Source organism: Rattus norvegicus, chromosome 3 (genome assembly GCF_021556685.1).
Source record: "Rattus norvegicus strain SHRSP/BbbUtx chromosome 3, alternate assembly SHRSP_T2T, whole genome shotgun sequence".
Lineage (NCBI taxonomy): Eukaryota > Metazoa > Chordata > Mammalia > Rodentia > Muridae > Rattus > Rattus norvegicus.
Window position 1 is genome coordinate 90,029,128 of NC_141536.1, and position 21,775 is coordinate 90,050,902.

Here is a 21,775-nt window from a genome sequence, read left to right on the forward strand (position 1 = left end):
TATGTTTATGGCCAGTTAATTACCAGCAAGGTCACCAAGACTAGTCAATGACGAAAATAATCACCTCTTCCACAAAGGATGTCACCCACATGCTCCAACAAGGAACTTGGGGCCGTACTTCATACCATATGTGAAAGGTAACTCAAAGCATATCTTATATCTGAATGTAAGAGTTAAAACCAACAAAAATCTTAGGAGTAAATGTATAATTAAATTTTTGCGACTGAATTAGGCAATGCTTTGGTTTGCTCTCTTGCTTGTTTGTTGTTTTTATGTATACTTGTGTGGGAGTGGATGGGTCTGTGCTTATGGTTGAGAGTGCCAGATCTCTGGGAACTACAGTTACCAGTGGTTGGGAGCCCTCTCTCATGGGAGCTGTTACCCAGGGATCCTCTTAACTTTGAAGCATCCCTCCAGCCCCAGAAATGTGTTCTTGTCACTTCTTTCTTTATTAGTATATGTTACATATTGCAATGAGTTTTATTATAACATTTTTAATACATTCAGTACATCTGATTCCATTCACCTCACTGCTCTCTCTCTTGCTCTCTCTCTTGCTCTCTCTCTTGCTCTCTCTCATCTCCGCTACCTCCCTGAATCCTGTTCTTCCTCTTCTAACTTCATCGCTTTTTGAAAATGAGTTTGATGACCCAGTGAGTTTTATTAGGGTTTCTTACAGGAGGATGGGTAGGCAGTGGCTTCCCAGGCAAGTCACCAAAATCACAAACAAAAATAAAAATAGGAAACTGAGCTTCATTAAAAATTTAAGGATTTTCTTCAAAGGACAGAGTAAGAGGAAATGTGGTCCAACTGTATATGTGACAAAGAGCTGGTGTCTGAAGTGGCATATATAAAAAGAGCTTGGGTCAGATATCCAGGGCCTTGGCAAAATATCTGAGGGAATAACTTGAAAGAGAGGAGGATGTGTTTTGCCGCAGGGCTTCAATCAGCGTCTGCTGGATTCATTGCTGTGGACCTGGTCGAGCCCTGGGACAGCAAGAGCACACGTTGAGCCACTTCTTAGGCTTCGCACCACCTTCCAAGTCCCAGCTCTGCTTGATAACTTATCCAAATCCTGAACCACCAATGGCTGCCACATACCTCAGAGCCGCCATGATCCAGTCATCTCCAGAAATGCCCTCATAGACACAACCGACCAAGTGGACAGTCAGAATTAACTTGCACCATACTGTCCCAACTAATCTTAATTTTAAGATGGGCAGAGGGAGCTGGAGGTACAGTTCAGCAGTGCAGCATGACCTCAGTATGGGCACGGCCTGCGTTCGGTCCCCAGCAGTAGAAAGGAGAATGGTCCATGGCGCAGAAGAGACATTTCTCCAAAGAAAAGAGAAGTAACAAGCACAGGAAACGGCGTTCTGAATCATCAGTCATTTGATAAATCAACACCAGAACCAGGCATTGCTTCACACCTACTAAGGTGGATAGATAGGAAGCAATGAACGTTGAAGATGATGCAGAGAAGACACACCTCATGCATTGCTCAAGGTACAGCCATTGACCCTAGGCTGGTCGTCCCCAAAATGGCTAAATGCAGAGATAGCACCCTATATCTAGGAGAGATTCCACTCCTAGAGATGTGTGTAAGAGAACTGAAGGCATGTGACAATTTGAACATGAACACTCACAGAATTGGTGTAATTATTGTAGCCCATAAACGTGAGGGAAACTCCAAGCACAAACCACTTGATGACTAGATGTGTCACACCCCTCCGTGATGGACTGGGCCTCAGGAACAGTGAACTGAAGCATGAGTGCTTGCTAAAATGTGCACGGATGAAAGGCCACATGTTGTGTGAATGCGATTCCGTGTGTGTGTGTGTGTGTGTGTGTGTGTGTGTGTGTGTGTGTGTCCAGGACAGGCAAACCACAGGGAAAAAGTTAGATTAGTGGGATTTATCTGGGGACTGGCAATAATATTTTAAAATCATATAGTGGCGATGGTTGCACGATTATGCGTATACTTAAGAACACTAAGTTGTAGCTTCTAAGCAGGTAAATTTAATGATACGCTAGTCATATCTCATAAGGATTCTATAAACAAAACAAAATCTATCCCCTTAGAGCCCCCTCCTGTCCACACCCAGTACAGCCCTCTGGTACCGTCTTCCAGTGCTTGCTACTTCTACCATTGTGAAGACATTTTAAAAACTATGTGTTTCCTATTCTCTGGCAAAGGGCCCTATGGCTACCTGTGACAGGTATCATCGTGTCAAACCTCATGCTGGCCTCCAGGCCCCCTTAGCATCACAAGTACCTGCCACACCTTTCTGAGTCTATGCTAGCACCCTAGCCCTTCTCACTCCACCCCTACCCTGCACTCCCTCCAACCCACTGTCACCGTCTTTATTCTACCTGGCCTTTCTCACTATTCTCTCTTAGCACTTATTCGTTTCCTATCACTGACTCTATATCTTGCTATTTACTCTCACTACGCTCTAGTCTCCAACTCTTGCTGTCTCTATATCTCCACTATTCTCTCCTGCTGTGATTCCCTAACCCTGGCCATGTCCAGTCAGCTGGCCACGTTCACTTCTTTCCCTTTCCGCCCTAGACTCTTCCAGATGCCACTGGCGCTCCATCTCGGTCTCTCTCTCTCTCTCTCTCTCTCTCCCTCTCCCTCTCCCTCTCCCTCTCCCTCTCCCTCCCTCCCTCTCCTTCCCCTCTCCCTCTCCCTTTCTCCCTCCCGCTGCTCTCTCTCCTTCCCTCCCTCACCAACACACACACACACACACACACACACACACACACACACACACACACACACACACATACACGTTTACAATAGAAACCTTAACAATGAAAAAACTATTTGTTGATGTTTCTACATTTTTTAAAAAACAACATGCTCACTATCTTCACTCTGCTCAGGACCAGAGAACAATAAAGAACACTTACAGAAATTACAGTGGCACCGAAGCCAGACTTCTGATTATGGAAAGCCATATTTCAGCAGAGGAGGGTTCATTACAATATATATTTTTAAAGCAGTGCTGAGAATGCTAATCAACACTCACAAAATTTAATCTTCTCGCTGCATACATGATGTTTTCTACCCACATTTTATAAATAACTAACGTCGCTCACCAAGGAGAGCATGAAAGGGGATGATTAGACAGAGAGCGATGTGGGATCGGAACGCTAGAGAGCACTCATGCTGACACAGCATCACTCCAGATCCTGTGACCGCGGCAGTCTTAAAGCATGTTCCAGGCATGGACAAGACAGGTCTGCCCTGGCCCACTCCACAGGGCTGCAAGCCTACCGACTCTGTAATGTTCCTCACTGGGGCTTAGCATTTTACCATCATTACCTACAGCGAGGGAGGCTAATTCCCTTGTGGTGATTTTTCTTTTCACAACCTTGAGGCACCCTTAAAGATGACTGGAGCCACTGTGGATCATCCCTGAAACATAAACTCTTGGTGCCATGGAAACTCCAGGCAGGGAGATGAGAAAACGCACACCTTCATGAAAGTTCCCAGTGTGCTACAATCAGCAGTTCCTGGAGTACTAGAGTGTAACCTGAGCCAATCGATCTGTTTTAGGATCCAAATGGCTTTGCTCAAACTTGTATAGCTCCACTGGGTCGGGAAGGGGGAGGCTTTGGCAGTTAAGAAAAGTGATTTAAAGCCCCCTGCTATTTATAATGATGGAGCAATGTCGCTGAGAATCAAATGTTTTGTCAGTGTGGAAACGTGGCTGTCTGGGAAAGACTGCAGACACACACAGGGAATGAATGGCAGTGCTGCAAGCGATGCCCAACACTGGAGAGCCCAACCCGTGAGTTTCAAGGCGTTGTTTGTTGTGTTCTGTGTTTTACTACAAGGTTTCCCATCCTCCAGTTCACCGGCACCCCAGGATGGGATGAGACAAGCCAACCGGACTTCCAGGCTGCCTCTCGTCTCTGCAGAAGCCACCATTACACTTTCCCTCCATTCCGGCTAGCAAGATGGCTCAGTGGTTAAAACACTTCCATGAGAGGCAGAGGACCTTTGTAAAAGCCGGGTAAGGCTGTCTGCTCCTGTAACCCCAGCACTCCTCCAGCAAGAAGGCAGGCAGTGGGAAGCCCACAGCCAGCTTGCCTGGAGCATGCAGCAGTACATGACAGAAAGCCTGCCTCACGTAAATGGAAGGTGAGAGTAAGCACAGGACTGCTGTGGCCTGTGTGCGTTTGCATACACATCTATACGTTACACATCTATACGCTAATCTCATTCGAGATGATCTAGAAACCAGAGCCGGTTCTGTCACTGCCCAGACAGCGAAAGCAATGAAGACAAAACGTGTGGGCTACACCACTTGGTAGATCCAATGTTGGAGACTCTGTTGTGTATCCAGGAAACACTACTGGAGCGTCAGGCAGGGCTCCTCACTGCTGCCCTCCCCTCTTCTCCAGGTACTGCCTCTACAAATGCCAAGCTAATCCACTAACCTGTTGTAACTGAGGTTGGCCTAGCAGGGCACACACCACTCCTATTCCTTCTTTGACACTGAAGCTTTGCCTCTGATGCTCAGTCACTCTCTTGTGCTTGTCCACAGAAACATTTGAGCTGTCTCATTAGTAAGAGTCACAACACACTTGATTATAAAACAAAAGACACTGGCATCTCGATAAATTTGAGGCTGCCCACCCCTTACTTCTTCCTCTGATGGCCTAGACTTCCTGGATTTATCACCTAGTACTCTTGTATGAATTGATTGTCAGGAGTCAGCCAATCAAGTTATCGATAAAAAAAACAATAGAAGAAGAAGAAATAGCTAATCATTTTTCAATGAATATGTGTACAGTAGTATACTGAGTTCCTGGTTGCCTCATATTGATTATGAAGTTGTGATCTATCCATGCATTGACGTCTGCCAAGCTCCCATTATGTGTGACATCAAGGAGCCAGCTGCTGAAGAGTCCATGCGGGATCAGGCCAAGCGCCTGCCCATTAGGAGATCTCTATAGGAGATGAGACTCTGAGCGATTGGAAAACTCTGTAAGAAATGTGATACCTGAGTCATTCATGAGGGATAGAAGCAAACAGCAGGACTTCCTCACTAGGTTTTGCTGCCAGAGAACTCTTCCCATGTGAAGTGACCGAGGGAAGAAGACAGGTGAGAGCTGAAGGGGAGGAGGAGAAAGCTGTCTCAAACGAGACCATGTGGGATAGAGGTCCATGGCCCAGAAGCACATAGAGCCACGTTGGCTGTTTGAGATTTGCGAGAAGTTTCATAGAGCTCAATCAAAGCTGTGGGAGCAGAGCGCAGAGCAAAGTCTGGATTAAGAAGGCTGGGCTGAAACTTGACAGCATCATAGAAATCCCATGTAGCAGAATTCATTGAGCTCGCCACATTAGGGGGAATTATGAGGACCCAAAGAAACTCAAAAGCCTTGGTGAGAAGTTCAGGCTTTGCCATAAAGCTGTCAGAAGTCATCAGAAAGTTGAGGCAGGAAGATGATCTACTCAGATGTGTATCTGGAAAAAGAACGCAGTGCAGTGTAGAAAACAATGTTAAAGAAAAACAACAGGGACAGGGACTGGGGATGCTAACATATGTCATGAGGTGAATGGCACTCAGAGAAATGGTGCAGGTGCACACAGAGGGGGGATGTGTGGGAAGAGGGAGAAGGAGAGAAAGGCACACACAGGGACAAACAGAGAAAGAGAGCGCTCGGCCGGCATTCATGCTATGATTTATCACTAACAAGGATGTGAAGGGAGACAGAATCTAACTTGTTTTTTGTATATTTGAGGGGCATCGTGATACCTGACACACAGTGGACAATAAATGCTTGTTGGTTGGTTGAATGAATGAAGGAATGGCTGTGAGTCAGAGTAGTGAAGAGTACAGTCCATGGAGTCTAGATGTCTCTGTCCTTTCTATTGATTCAGCCCCTTCCCACATAGCACTAGCACAAAGCTCCAGAAATACAGCCCATGGAGAGAAAATGGTTCTAACATTTCCCTGGAGCAAACTGGAGACTTTTCAAAAATTCCTACTTATCACAATGGGCAGGGACTAGGGAGGTGGCTTCCCTAACATGCAGAGGCCTTGGGTTCAATCCCCAGCACCAAATAAACCAAGCCTAGTGGGTTTGACTGCAATCCCACTCAGGAGAAGTTCAAAGTCCTCTGCAACACACTACCCTGTTTCAAAACAACAACTGGTAGAGTTGACATGATCCTATCAGCAGCTACTGAGCTACTAAATAAGAAGAATAAAGTAATTGTTTAAAGAGAAAAGACACTGTTTGGGCCAGATTCGAGAGACAGTAATATAAGCTAACATGAGACAATCTTCTTTGCCATACTTACCCAGCCAGAAAAAGGGTCAAGTTCTCTGTGGTCTATGATTATCAACCAGAAAAATAATCCTTGATTTAAACTAAGTCAATCCTCTGTGGTAGCCCTTAGCTTAGCCTAAACACAGATGCTTGTCACTTCTCTTCCTGGTCAACTTAGACACATGGTGTGGACTTGGTTGTTCCTTTTCAGTAGTGCTGGCATTTTTATTATGTATGATTCTGGGTGGTTTGGTGGTAGCCATCACTAATATATTTGAGCATACCATCCACTTCTTTTTCTGCAAATTTCTTGCCCTGGCTAAAACAAAACAAATGAAGTTTAACTATAAAGGGGAGAATGGCTAAGAGCGAAACCATGAGTCAACGGCAAGGGTGAGTGTGGTTCCGGGGACTGGGTGTGAAAAGGGAAGGCAATGGCATTTCATGACGCTCATGTGCCAAGTGGTTTTTATATATGGTACCTCACATAGTCCTTAGAATAGCCCGAAGAGGGAGGTACTGCATTTAGATAAACGTAAGGCATCATTCAAAAGAAAAAGATGTGTTAATTAGACCATGATGAACATTTGGCTTTCGGAGATGTTAAAAAAATGCTTAAAGAACGTGGGTCTGAGAATCAAGCAAATGTAACATTGACTTTCATTATATGTGAAAGAAAACTGCAAAACGAAGAAGGACCTTGCCGGAGGTCAGTACAGGAAGGGACTGGGAATGGCGTTTGAGCTTCAGGGTCAACTTGACTGTACGTAGAATCACACCTCTAGCTATGTCCAGAGAGGTTGAACTGAGGAAGGCCAGCAGCTAGATCCACACTGTCAGCATCATCCCATGGGCTGGGGTCTCAGACTGACAAGAGAGGAAAAGAGAGAGCAAGAGAGCAGGGTGCCTGCTCGCATCTCTCTCTGCTTCCTGACTGCGGATGCAGTGTGCTTAGATGCCTCACGCTCTGTGGCACCCAGAGCTGCGTTCATCCCCATGCCTTCCTTCCACTCAAGCCATGAGCCAACTTCCTTCCTTGAGTGGCTTCCTCCAAGTATTTTGTTACAGGGATGAGGAACGCCACAAGTACACTGGTCTAATACTCGGAGAGCTCAATTCTCTAACCACCGAAGGCACTGTCTGCCCAGCGCTGTCTCCTGGCGAATAGAGTGAAAATATGCACAGCATGATGATAAAGACAGACATAGGTTGGTCATAATAATTATTTGAGAAAAAAAAAACAACTCTTTTCTCAGGAAATTGAAAGCTCGCCCCAGTACAAAACTGATGTTGCACAGGGATATATACAGAAGATTTTACTGAGACTTCCAAGGAGCAGTTAGGAGGCCAATGTATGAACATACACTGGCGAAGACCACTTTCCCTGACAAAGATCATGTAGCCAGGAAAGTCACCTTACAGTCCAATCTAACCCATGGAGGAAAGCAAGCGTCCAAAGAAGTATGTAATATGACATAAACCGCCTTTCCTACATATTACTGACGGCTATCCAAATACCCTGCTGATTGGTAAACTGTCTACACAGCCTTCTGATTTTTAACTAGGAACTGGCAGCATGCTAAATGATCCAGACATTCTCTGGAATTAAGCACACACCATTCAGTCTTTAGAAAAATCTCCATGGTTTTGGATCCAGCTTGGTAGAGGCTAAGTCATCATGAACCAGTAAGAGGGAATCCGGTTTTCTTCAGCCTTTTAGACTGACAGCTAAGTAAAGTCTTAGCTCGGCCTAGGCTCTAAAGCCAGCTGGAGGACTCTCTAGCTGGGTGACCCTAGACAAGTGAATTTTCTACATGCTTCAGTAGAAACATGTCTGCAAAATGAGAGGTTTAGTGATATCTACCTCCAAGGGCTGTTATGAATTACAGAGTTCACACAAAAGACAGCACATCTGGCATACGGTGCATGCCCTATAAATAAATGTTGGTGTATTTTACTATTTGGGTAGATTATCCTTACCATGTAATTCATTTAACAGCAGTGACACTCAAGCCCTTTGGGAACAGAGGCTGCACAGGTGTAAGCCATTTGGCTGTTCAGGCATGAGGTAGGATTAAACGTCCAGAGCATACCTACAAATTCAGTGCTCCCAGATGCCTGCGTGCCACAGTGGGCAGGCTGGTGCGGAGGGAGGGGCCAAGCTTCAGAGCCAAATAATTTAATTGCTCAAGTCCCAGATTATCACTCACCTGCCTCAGTGCTTCGAACGTTTGGGTGAAGCTCTTTGTAGTCATGTATAAGTGGCGGTGTGTATAAGTGTGCTGTGCTGAGCATGTGTGGAAAGAGCTGGGCCTACCATAGATCCTTGTTACATAATAGACATTGTTATGCTGGCCTAACCATTTCTTTGAATACCGACTTTCCTTTTATTGAAAAGGTGACCTATACTTTTGCATGAAAAGCCTGCATTTCTAATGGAAACATGAGGTAGAACTGATTATCCTCTAGAAATAGAGAATTGTGTATATAAACCGATCCTCCACATGAGCTTAATGCTTTCCTTCTTATATTTAAGTATGAAATTTCACTGCAGAAAAATTAATAATAGAGATAAAAAAATGAAGAAATCAGTGTCCAATAACGCTTCTGTGCCAAGACAACTATATGTGACATCCTGGCGTCTACTCCTCCTAGAGTATTTTTCTCTGCGTGTAAATACTCATTTTTAACTATCACACACAGCAAGAACCATGGACCCCATTTTCCTCACACCTCGACCCATCCTTGCAAAGCACTAAATGTAAATGCTTATAGGAGATTTTTGCTTGTGTTCTTATACAGCAGAAGCACAAGAGGTAAGGGAAGTCATGTTAATTAGCTATCCTTTCCCAAAGCTGACAGCCCCTTCTGTATGTATAAATCTTCCTGTAACCAGCGTTGTGTAACAGGTGCCAAATTTACACACATATTCACACTCATATGTCAAGTCTATCAAACCAGTGGACATACCCATAATCAAGCAAGCAGTGGATGTGCCAGCACACGGACGTTTTTAACCAGCAGATGGCTCTGATATACCAGGAACCCACTAACCCCACCCTCCATCTATAGGAACACACCTATATCATATCTGTCAAACAGAACTGTTTCCTATCCACAACCCATCATCGGGACATCAAGCTTGGGCTGCATTGCTGTGCAGCAACCCATCTCCTCAAAATCAGGTGAACACCACATGCTCACCTACTTCCCTTCCCCACCTCACCTCAGCCTCAGACTCCCACCAAAAGTCACCAATGAAAAGCCGGAGTGGAGGCCCCTCTCCAAGTACCAGAGACTGTCGGGTACCTGCTGCTCAGAAAATGTGTATGCCCCACCCAAGGCAGCCATGACTGCCGAGAGTCAGATGTTTTAATCACTTTCTTTGAAAAGAACTGCTCTGGTGAGTGGAGAGTGAGGTGAGGAGCATAAGGGATGTGCTATGGGCTGCTGAGGGAGAGATGAAAGATACAAGGAGTGGGTGGGATGGAGGCTTTTCTACAAACCAAAGTAGGGAAAGGTTCGATGGATCGTGTGAAGCGGGGTACGCCGTGAATCACAATCGGTTTCTCATGTCCTCCAGGACACTGCTGCTTCAGGTCCTCAACTCCTTGCACGATCGTGACAAATAAGAAGTACTATGTCGAGCTACTAATAGGATGTTGTTTAGGCAAACCCTCCTACGCTGAGGATCACACACAAGCCTTGTGTGAGACAGCACACAAAGAAGTAGCCAAAGGCGACGTGACATTAGGGGGCAGATCTGTCAAGTAAGAGCGTCAGATGTGTGATCATTCCCAGAGTAGCTGTCACACAGCTCACTTCAGAAAGACCTGTCACATCATCTCAAAACAAACCCATGATAAAGGGGACTGCCTGAAGGGGAAGTGACGTGTGTGCGTGAGTGTGTGTGAGTGTGAGTGTGTGAGTGTGTGTGAGTGTGTGCATGTGTGTGTGAGTGTGTGTGCATGAGTGTATGTGAGTGTGTGTGAGTGTGTGAGTGTGTGTGTGCATGTGTGTGAGTGTGAGTGTGTGAGTGTGTGTGAGAGTGTGTGTCAGTGTGTGTGTGTGAGTGAGTGTGTGTGTGAGTGTGAGTGTGTGTGCGTGTGCGTGTGAAGTAAATAGACCCAAATGCATATGAATGTGATACTGTCACAGTGCCGCCCCGACAGAGGCAAAAGAGTGGTATGTGAATGGACCAGTGAAGCCTGACATCCTTCTTCATGATTTCAGTTGCTGGAATGTTGAGACACCCCTGCACTAACATCCAGATGCCCACATTTATGCATTAAAAAAGCCCATCTCGTATCAGCTGGCAACTGCAATCAAAACTGGGATCCAGAATTATTTTTTTAAAAAAAGATATGCTATTAAAATCCTTATCTTGTGTTCCTCCCTTAAAGTGGTACTTTAAGGGCCACTGTTTCTCCAGGTCTCTGTCTTAGACTCAGTCTTAATGCTTAATTCTATAATTTTGAAGACATAACTCAATGGGGAGAGTGCCTGCTTCACATGCAAGAGGTCCTGTGTTTGAGCCTTAACATCACAGAGGGGAAAAAATAACATAAAGAGAGAAGAGGGGACTAGGCTGGGATGTAGCTCGATTGGTTGAGTGCTTCCCTGGCGTACGTGGGTTCGACAGCACAAGACCAACCCAGCCACAAAACCCTCGGCCTACTGTTTGTCCTGCCAGCATGTTGTGCTGGGGCAAAAGTGGCACAGAAATTGTGGGAGTGGCCACCCAATGATTGGTCCAGCTTGAGACCCATGGCATGAGAAGGAACCCACCCCTGACACTGCCTGGAGGACCAGAAACCAGAGGCCAGATGGCCCAGAGAACTAAGATAGAACCAAACATGACTGGCAAAAAAAAAAAAAAGAGTCAGTGAAATGATTCCTACTGCTACTCTGCTATCCTCACAGATTGGTGCCCAGCTCAGTTGTCATCAGAGAGGCTTCATCCAGCAACTGAGAGAAACAGATGCAGAGACCCACAGCCAAACGTTAGGTGGAGTTCAGGGAAACTCACTGAAGAGGGGGAGGGAGGATCATAGAAACCAGTGAGGTCAAGGACACCACAAGAAAACCTACACAATCAACTAACCTGGGCTCTTAGGGGCTCACTGAGACTGAACTGACAGCCGGAGAGCCTGAATGTGTCTAACCTAGGCCCTCGGTATATATGTTATAGTTGTGCAGCTTTGTGCTTTTGTGGGACTCCTAGCAGAGAGACCAAGAACTGTCCCTGACTCCTTTGCCTGCCCTTGGGACCCTGGTCCTTCTAAGGGGTTGCCTGGTCCAACCTTAATACCTGGGAAGGTGCCTAATTTTAGTTGATGCCTCTGAGAGGTCTGCCCTTTTCTGAAGGGAAATGGAGAAGGCATGGATGGGGAGGAAGGAGATGGGAGGCAGAGAGAGAGGGGAAACTGTGATGGAATGTAATATATGAAATAATTATAAAAAAACAGGCTTGGGGGCACACATCTGTGACCCCAGTACTTTGGAGGTAGAGAGAGGAGAATCGGACGTTCAAGGTTATCCTGGATACATGGTAAGTTCAAAGCCATCCTGGGTTGCATGAGACCCTCTTAGGGGAAAACAGACAAACAAAAAAGCTAGGAGACTGACTGGAGAAAGAAAGAAAATCAGCTGGAGGGAGGAGAATGATGGGGGATGGGCTGAGGGGGAAGAGAAAAAATGAGAACGAATTACGACACAAGTGTATGAAGGTGCCGTGACAAACCTCATATCTTGGTATGCTATGCCTCCCTTCAGTCTACAAAGGGCTTCTTCTGGGAGGCAGAGGTACACCATCCCAGTGATTGCCTAGACTCCACGCTGACATGAGGCATTCCATGTATGGTGACACTGTCCCTTGATTAATGCTGTCATCAGTGGAAAGCTCACAAGGGTAGACAGAAGCCACGCATTCTTTCCATCTACTTGGATGTCTTTCTTCAGTTGCTCAGTCTCTTATCACGAGCATCCGACAATGAAAACAGAGCAGCAAACATCCAGCCAGAAGTTATTCTCAAGCTCCCTGTAAGCCTCCAGGATAGCGCAACTTGACATGGCTCTCCACCGAACTCCTAACTGCATGATTCTTGGATTCCTTCCTAGTTAATCTAGAGCTGGCTTCTATACCCTATGACCTGAAGCCATGTAGTCATTTGAATAAATGTGTTTGTTCTTAGTGCCACTCCAAAGACTTGCAGAACCTGGGGGAAAACAGCAGCCTACATACCACAAATGAAAGTTATGATCGATGCAAATGATTAAAGTATGCTCTATTCTAGGTTGATGTTGATAACAGTCTGAGAGTCAGGTGTTAATACAGCAATGACACTCTGGCTCTTGGCCCTGTCTCTCCGCTGACCCTACCTTCTCTTCTCACTCCCAACTCCGTCATATGCCACAAGGAATTATGGGAAGGGTCTGTTCATATAGAACCTTTTGGTAACACCCTTCTCAGCCAGCCACTTTTTCCTCACCCTCTGGGCTGAGTACACAAACTAATGCTGTAGTCTTCTGTAAGGAGGAGAAAATGAGGCCCACACAAGCCTTGAAGCCAGACATGGTGAGACAATTCTAGGATTCCAGGTACCCAGAAAATGACACAAGTCCTACACTCTAGAAATGAAGGCATGAGTTTGGATTTCTCCATTAGCCCTGAAAAAAATCCCCTGTCCCCTGAGACATACAAACCAAAGGGCATCAGGAGCTTTTGTCCAGGTCCAGGGATAGTGGGCACATCTGGTCTTTTCTCCAAACAAAGGTTGAAGCCACCATCGACTCCAGGAAGTTTTCACTGGCCATCACTGGCCATATTCTTTCCTATCAACACAGTAAGCTCAGACGTGCTTATTGAATGAATGCTATAGAAATATCCTGATGAACATGGATGGCTCACGCACAGAAAGAACTTAGATGCATCTCTTTGTTTTCGAAACAGTAGATCCTGTGACAATGGCCATGATGGCTAAAATGCCACAGACTCCGTGTGTGTGTGAAGTGTAGCTCATAGCTGAGATGCCTGTTAAATTAGGTAGGTATTCCCTTCATGGAGAGTCCCAGATGTTTTGGGTAATTAAATGTTAACAGTCACTTGTTTTGTGACCTCAGAGATAGTAAGAGCCATGAGACAAAACCACTCAACAGGTGCCAGAACCTTTCCATTTTACCCCATCTTCTCAGGACTGATAAGACCATTCTTTATCCTTGACCTATGACCTTCCTCTCCTACGTCTTCCCAACACCCACACCACAGCAGCTAAGAATAGAAGTGGTGGTGGAGTTTGCCACACACATTTCTTTCCCTGGATCTGTTTCCAGGTCAACAGGGAGCTGATAGAGAGGAGGTTTTAGATCAGATGCATAAATTAAACTGATTTTGACATTTCCTTAAATTGCCATGTCAAACCTGGGAAAGAGATGTACTTGTTTATTACCTGAAACTACTAAAAAACCTAAAGGGCTGAAAGGAAGGGCATAAACAGAGCAAAGAGGTCTGGAAAGACGGCTCCGTGGCTAAAGTACTTGCTGTGCAAGTATGAGGACCTAAGTTCAGATCCCCAGGTCCCAAGCAAATGTCAAGTGGGTGTGGCAGACCACCTATAATCCCAGACTCAAAAGGCAGAGAAAGGGCATCCCTACAGCAAACTGGCTAGCAGGATTAATGGTGTCAGGGAGCTCTGGATTTTGAGACTGTGGAAGAGAAACCAAGAATGATTCCTGACATCAACCCCAGGTCTCCACATGTATGCATACACATGTGTGCCCACACATATGCAATCACGCATACACTCACGCACACCACACACAAATAGAAGAGGGGACAAAAGAGTGGCAAAGTAGCCTCCTTACATGAGCTCTACCACGTTCAGTACATTCAGTATGGCAATTACACGCTCAGTAATGTGCATGCATGAAATACCTAGGCAGCCAAAGGTGCACGCAGATCACCATGATAGTCTCACAACCCCCACCTCCAGCACAGCTCAGCCCCACTTGGGCAAACGTAAATTAGGCCATCAATATGAGTTTTGTAAAACTGAAGAAGTCATTTTGTTCCCTGCTCAAATTATAAGTCACCTATTAAACTGAGTTCAGTTTCTCCTCTCTTCATTTTCAATTCACATCCATCATGAAACCTAACAGCCAACTAAAGAGGGGACCCTTGGCCAGGAATTGAATACCTTTACTTGCCCCATAATTCACTGAGCTCACACCTTTCCTGAGAAATGACTCCTTTATCCTGACCATCACTCACAGATCTATCCACTGCTGAACTGGTAATTCCCACTCGGGTAATTTCAAACATAAATTTCCTCTGATCATGTTTCTTGGAAAGACCTAGTTTAAAATTCCCCCTAAACTCCTAACATATATCTAGTAAAATGAAGCCTCAGTAAAAACAGAACCCTGTAGAGAAGTAAGCCAGTTGCTTAGCATGGCACTAACATGGAGCCTTGTGACCTCTGATTCTTCCAGAAACTTCTGTGAATTCTAAAGCATCACACTTCAACTAGCTTTTTTAGCTGCTCCTAAACTATGAAGACACATTCAAAAAAGTTCACCTCGACAGGGTGGTATTTGTCTGTAATTGTAACCGAACCACACCATAAGCTAGACCCCAAAAAACGCCAAAAGACATGTGTATATATTCATCCCTATACTTTATTTATTCTTGCATGAAGTCTTGCTGATATACTCTAATCTACAGGTACCTTTCCCCTCCTGACTTTCTAAATATTATGTTCAAAAGAATTTTCTGCAGTGATGGAGAGTTTTTATAATTTCACTATCCAATGCCTAGGAAGTTCAGTGAAAGCACTGAGCCCTTCATTTAAGTTCAAATCATCGTCATGTGCTCTGTTTTAGACAGAACCATTTGAAGTCATTGCTATGGTGGGAAAGCAAGAGGACTGTCTTGGTGAATGAGTCCTGTGGGTGCACCAGTGTTCTGATAAACCAAGAGCCTTACACCCGTGCTTCGCAGTGGTTCTCAGGCTTTTATAAGGTACCCATTCTTTTTCACCTCATTTCTCTGTCTTTTCAAAGCACATTTCTTCTATGGCAATGTCACTGCAGTAGACATTAGCATGGATGTCTTTTTAAAATACAATACATCCGTGTACTCCCTTAAATAGCATTCACTGAGCATAATTTAATCTTTTCTGTAGGCCTCAGGGTCACCGCTATGAACAAAGGCTATCAGACTCACACGAAATACATCAATTACTATAATGCACCCTAATGCAATGAATCCTTCAGGGTCACTGAGCTGGGTGGGCCTGTTTAGATCTACCCCAGGCACAGGAGTTTTACAGCTTTCTGTCACATCTGTCACCTAGCCATTAATGCCAAGCTCTATTACGATCTGGATGTCTGTCTGTATTTATTTATTGTCTACCTTGTCTCACAAAGGCGGCTGCTGGTATTGATAGTGACCTCTTCCCCATCTCATGGCTTCCTTTTGATTTGCTACTCGTGAAATGCTGGGTGTGGGGTTCCTTAGAAGTGCTTGTAAATTGAAAGTAGGGTATAAACAAAGAGAGTTATCAGCAGATTGCAAAAGGTGCTTGTTTGCTTGCCTGCTGCTTTGTTTTGCGGTGCCAAGGATCAAACTCAGGGCCTTGCATAGCTAGGCAGATTCTGTGCCCTTGAGCTACTCCTCAGGCCCAATAAACTTCAGTTTAAACACCGGGGTCATTTGCCATCCATTTCGTGAGCTCGTCACCTCCTGTCTTCTTTATTCCTCAGGCAGAGAATGTGCACAATGGCTGCTCGTGTGTAGGCCTTGGGTTTCTGCTGGAAGGGAAGTTATTCTTGCTGTGAATTATTATGTAACTTTTATTATTAGATATTACTTGTTTTCCCAAATAGAATGTAAACAGTTTGGTGTCAGAGGGGTGAAAACCTAGGACAACAGAGGAATAAAGAATGTACTATTCTTACTTCTACTGCCTCCAGCACTTGGTCTGGTACTAGCCAGCTAGGAAAGATCAGCTGAATGTTGTGTGAATTAGTAATGTGTTTCACTTTTTGGTTTTATTCTTGAATAGCTTTTGCATAATAAAATAGTTTCCAAAGTGAAACATTACTCTAAACAGAAACTGCAGACACTCAACAATGACTAAGCATTGATATTTCTTAGCTATTTTTATCTGATTTGATAGGAATACAAATTGGCACTTAATTCCCTTGGCTATCTTCAATTATATTTATAATATAATCAGATTTCACTCACCCACTGACAATTTGTGCCTTTGAACCCAGAAACATGATTCACACAGACTCTAGGATTCACTAAGCAAAACAGAGCCAGGCTAGTGGCATTCTAGGAATCAGCTCAGCACTTTTGCAGAACCTGAAGCACGAGGGAGCAGACAGAGCTCTGAGCTTAGGCGCTGTGTGCCAATTAGTACAATTTAGGGAGCTTATTTAGGGAGCTGCACCATGCTGCTCTCTCATATTTAAACTTGTAATAACTCAATCCCCGGTCTTGCTTTAGTAAGCATTATCCTCTATCCCCTGACCTTAGTGCACATCCAAAGATGTGAAAAAAGCAGAAACTAAAACACTGTCCAAAACTACTTGGAATCCTCTCCCACTCCCATCTTTTCAGAGTTCTTTCCAGAGGGAACCTGACTCCGTGAGATCGTCATTGTCCCAGCTGTCTGTAAGTCACTGGTGCCCTAAGTTTCTCGGTTGCTCTGTCCATTCTGCACATTTGCAAGGACCCCACTTTACCTTGAAATAGCAATACTATCCTGTGTGAGGTACTCATAGCATGCACGCCCAGGAAATGACCAGACTCATTTTTAAAAACAATATACGTATATGTCACATGGGAACCCATGGAAAGACTACTTTCTAATCTTTGGCGCAAGTACATTCTAGTCATGGGTCAGTCATCATAATGGGCTCTAAGAAGCATAAGCATGAGAAGAAAACCTTGACTTACTAAAGAGATTGGTTGAAGCAATTGGCCCACAATCTACATCTGTTTACTCCAGTCTTTCTGTCCTGGTAAAGCAAAGGATCCACAGGGTAGTGGTAGCATAGGCAAGACGCAAAGATTGTGTTGCATTAAAGAAATGGTTGATAGGCTGAACTGTGGAGGGAGAGAAAGAGAGGCAAAACCAGCTCACTAATAGCAAGGGTTTTTAGAGGAATTAAAAATTAGAACCACCTGTGATGATTAGTTTTAGTGTCAACTTAACACACTTTAGAATCAGCTCAAAGAGAGTCTCAAAGAGGAATTGTCTACATCAGATTTGTCCATGGGCATGTCCCCGAGAAACTCTTATGTTAATGCAGGTTGGAAGGCTCCCCCACCCACTGTGGATGGCACCATTCCCTAGGCTATCTTGGACTGTAAAAGAGTATGATCGAGCAGAGGTAAGCAGACATGTAACCTACCTCTTCCTCAGCTTTCACCTGCCTCCTGAGTAGAGAAGAAAGGGAGAAAGAAGGGATCATCAGTGTAGGGGAACTGAGAAACTGGTGAGTTGATTTTTATATCCTGTAATGCTGGGAGCTGAAGAGATGGTTCAGGGGTTAAGAGCAATGACTGCTCTTCCAGAGGGTCTGGGTTTGATTCCCAGTACCCACATGGTGCTTACAACCATCTGTAACACCAGTCTCAGGAGATCCAATGTCCTCTTCTGGCCTCGACAGGCACTGCACACAAGTGGTGCACAGACACGAATGGAGGGAAAAAAATTAAAATAAATAAGTCTTAAAAAAAACTGTGACATAAGGAGATCCTTGCACTTGGCTTCGTTGTTGTTGCTTACTCTATAACGGAGGATTTTTTTTTTTTTTAGGGCATTTGACTTGGAGCACAGTTTAGTGCATAGAAAAAAATTTACATCTTTGAAATTATTCAGACTAGGATCCAAATGGAAGCTATGTGATCTAAAGCAGATAATCTGACTTCTTGGTGTCAGTCCTGCATCTGGGATCTTGAGAGACTTAAAGCAAGCATACATGAACCAGGGTCATGGGAGATGGTCATCAAATAAGAGCTATTTTGCTCCTGAACTCCAGAAGAGCCCCAGTGAGCTGGAAAGAATGGGAGGGAAGTAGAAGCTGGCTGTTTGGGAGGGTTATCATCCAAGAGGAAGAAGACCCTTGCTCCTGAGGGTCTTTTCAGGACTTTTGCTTCAGTTCCCTACGTTGGAATAAGTCCTGAACTTATTCTAAGCTTGGTCCACTTTGGCTAGAACATGGCTGACAAATGGGATGGGGTGGGAGGAAATAATGGCCACGAGACACTTCTGCTTCCTGTCTTCCAGAAAAGATCGGAACAATCCCTCAGCTACAAAACAAACAAATTAACTCAAACAGGAGAGTGAGCAAAATTTAATGACACGTTCTATGGTGATAAATTTGACATGATGTGTACTAGAACTAGAAATAGTGCAGGGGAAATAGCCATATGTTAGAGAAACTTCAGGAAGATAAAAATGTAACTTATGGATGTATAGGTGCTTATAAATATGTTCAGGTTGGCTGTTTATATTTCATCCTGTAAATAGTTGGGACTCAAGGCCATAACATTTTTATGCTTTCCTGGAGACAATATCCATTTCCTACCCTGTAAAATCTACTGGTGTGTGAGTCTCATCTGTGCTTCAAGGCTATGGATCTCCATGGGGTCCTCTGAATCCTCCAAAAGGTGCAGGCTTTTATAGAGAGGGTTTTAAAGGTGTGGAGGGAAGGGAACCTGGAGAATTATCTACAGACACATGTTTGTGCGTGTGCACACACAACTGCTTTAAGCTCACATCATCTGTTTACCACCAGAAGTGGCTTGCACAAGGTAGCAGATGGGCAAGCTAGAAAGATGGCTCAGTGCTTAAGAGCATAGTATGGGTGGGCTGTGAGGAGTAATGGACGTTTGAGATAAACAGGAAGTGTTTGGAAGCCAGATCAATCATTCCCTGGATTTGATTGTCGGAGTGGCCAGGTAAGATGGCAGCCACAGCCGTGTCACCAATCTCATTAAGGAACTCACTAAGAATCTTGTTCACCCAGATCCCCTTCAACAGAGGAATGGATACAGAAAATGTGGTACATCTACACAATGGAATATTACTCAGCTATCAAAAACAACGAGTTTATGAAATTCGTAGGCAAATGGTTGGAACTGGAAAATATCATCCTGAGTGAGCTAACCCAATCACAGAAAGACATACATGGTATGCACTCATTGATAAGTGGCTATTAGCCCAAATGCTTGAATTACCCTAGATCCCTAGAACAAACGAAACTCAAGACGGATGATCAAAATGTGAATGCTTCACTCCTTCTTTAAATGAGGAAAAAGAATACCCTTGGCAGGGAAGGGAGAGGCAAAGATTAAAACAGAGACTGAAGGAACACCCATTCAGAGCCTGCCCCACATGTGGCCCATACATATACAGCCACCCAATTAGACAAGATGGATGAAGCAAAGAAGTGCAGACCGACAGGAGCCGGATGTAGATTGCTCCTGAGAGACACAGCCAGAATACAGCAAATACAGAGGCGAATGCCAGCAGCAAACCACTGAACTGAGAATAGGTCCCCCGTTGAAGGAATCAGAGAAAGAACTGGAAGAGCTTGAAGGTGCTCGAGACCCCAAAAGTACAACAATGTCAAGCAACCAGAGCTTCCAGGGACTAAGCCACTACCTAAAGACTATACATGGACTGACCCTGGACTCTGACCCCATAGGTAGCAATGAATATCCTAGTAAGAGCACCAGTGGAAGGGGAAGCCCTGGGTCCTGCTAAGACTGAACCCCCAGTGAACTAGACTATGGGGGGAGGGCGGCAATGGGGGGAGGGTTGGGAGGGGAACGCCCATAAGGAAGGGGAGGGGGGAGGGGGATGTTTGTCCGGAAACCGGGAAAGGGAATAACACTTGAAATGTATATAAGAAATACTCAAGTTAATAAAAAAAAAAAAAAAGAATCTTGTTCACTGTACGGTCCAGGGCACTGCGGTCTTTCTGCTTCCTCCAGAAGGCAGTGGCTCTGCATTCCTGATGCAGAAGCACTTCCTCTGAGAATCTGTAGTTGCTACAATCTGCCCAGCACCTCTGGAGAGCTGCCTGCAGGAGCCTGATGGGTGGCTCGGTCTACACAGAGCCGGAGCGTTTTCCAGAATTGGGGTAGAGCAAAGAGCCATGCTCTCTGCTTTCAGAATAGTGGAGCGCGTGCTCCTGAGTGTTCTTCAGTGGAGAGCTTGGTGGCACCTGTATGGAATGCTTGCTCTGGCTCATTCGTGCCAAGTAGTCACTATCACAGGGGTTTTCCCCCTTCATTTTTAAATTAATTTTTTATTATTTTCTGCATAGTATTTTATGTATTTCATGTATATAACTGCAGCAGGCGTATTTCTGATACCCAAGAATCCAGAAGAGGACACAGGATCGCCTGGCTCACAGTTACAGACAGTTCTGAGTTGCTATGTGGGTACTGGGAATCAAACCCATGTCCTCTGGAAGGGCAGCCAGTGCTCTAAACCACTGAGTCACCTCTTCAGCTCCAGTGGGGAGAAGGGGAGAATTTTCTTAGATTTGTCATCCTTTATTTTTAAGGTAATCGTGGGTCTAACCTAATAAAGGGTTCGGTGAGGTGTGAGTATTGCCAGGCTCACTGAGGAATCTGTAAAGCCTTCATCTGAGGAAAAGCTACTGGCACACCATTAAGCCACTTCACACAATTAAGCTGCAGAAGCAACTTTCTCAGGTAGCTTTGTTGGAGGCAAATCCAGGTGTCTAGCTAGTGGGTTAGTTAGAGAGCTTATTTCACACTTTTTTTTTTACCAATATATGCTTTTTGCAGGCATTGGAACCTGGAGTAGAGAATAGGTAGGCTGCTCAAACGTGGGAGGCTGACCCCCTAAGTCCATCCCCCTCAGCCTCACCAAACATCCAGTCCCCTAGTCCTCCCCCAAGTCCCCCAGCCCTGTCTCGTTTTGCCAATAGTGGATGCCTTCTCTTTCTCCCAAATCTAATATTTTATCTGACATGGCTTGGAGTCATCTGATTGTCCCGGGCCAGGCACAGACAGCATCATTACAAAGCACTTGACCTTTGTGCTGTGGTAGCCAGAAGATTCTATTTTAAAAGTATCAGCTTAGAAACATATGACCAGACAGACAGCAAGCAGGCTGTAAGAGGGCTTGATAGCCACACGATTGCTCACGGCAGAGCATTCGGGAGACAGGTGGGAGGTGGACTCAGGATTCCTCGATAGCATTGAGAGGTGTGGGGAAGGAAACACCTCTCCGTGGGAGGCTGAACCTGACCTACGTGGCCTCGCTTTTGTGCCTCCATGTTTGCCATTCTGGTTTCCTCCAGTCATGGTTCAGGTAGTAAAGGGGCATCACCCTCTGCTTCCTGAGATCACCACACAGCCCACCACTACCGACACCAAAGGTGTGCTCCAAAGAGAAGGGGAATGAAGATGCGGCATCCGTTCAACAAA

The 21,775-nt window shown here is 45.0% G+C and overlaps 1 protein-coding gene across 4 annotated transcripts in view; it reads right to left on the minus strand.

Annotated features, from left to right (window-relative positions):
* G2 (protein) overlaps window positions 1–21,775 on the minus strand; it is a 276,275-nt gene that overhangs the window by 188,173 nt on the left and 66,327 nt on the right.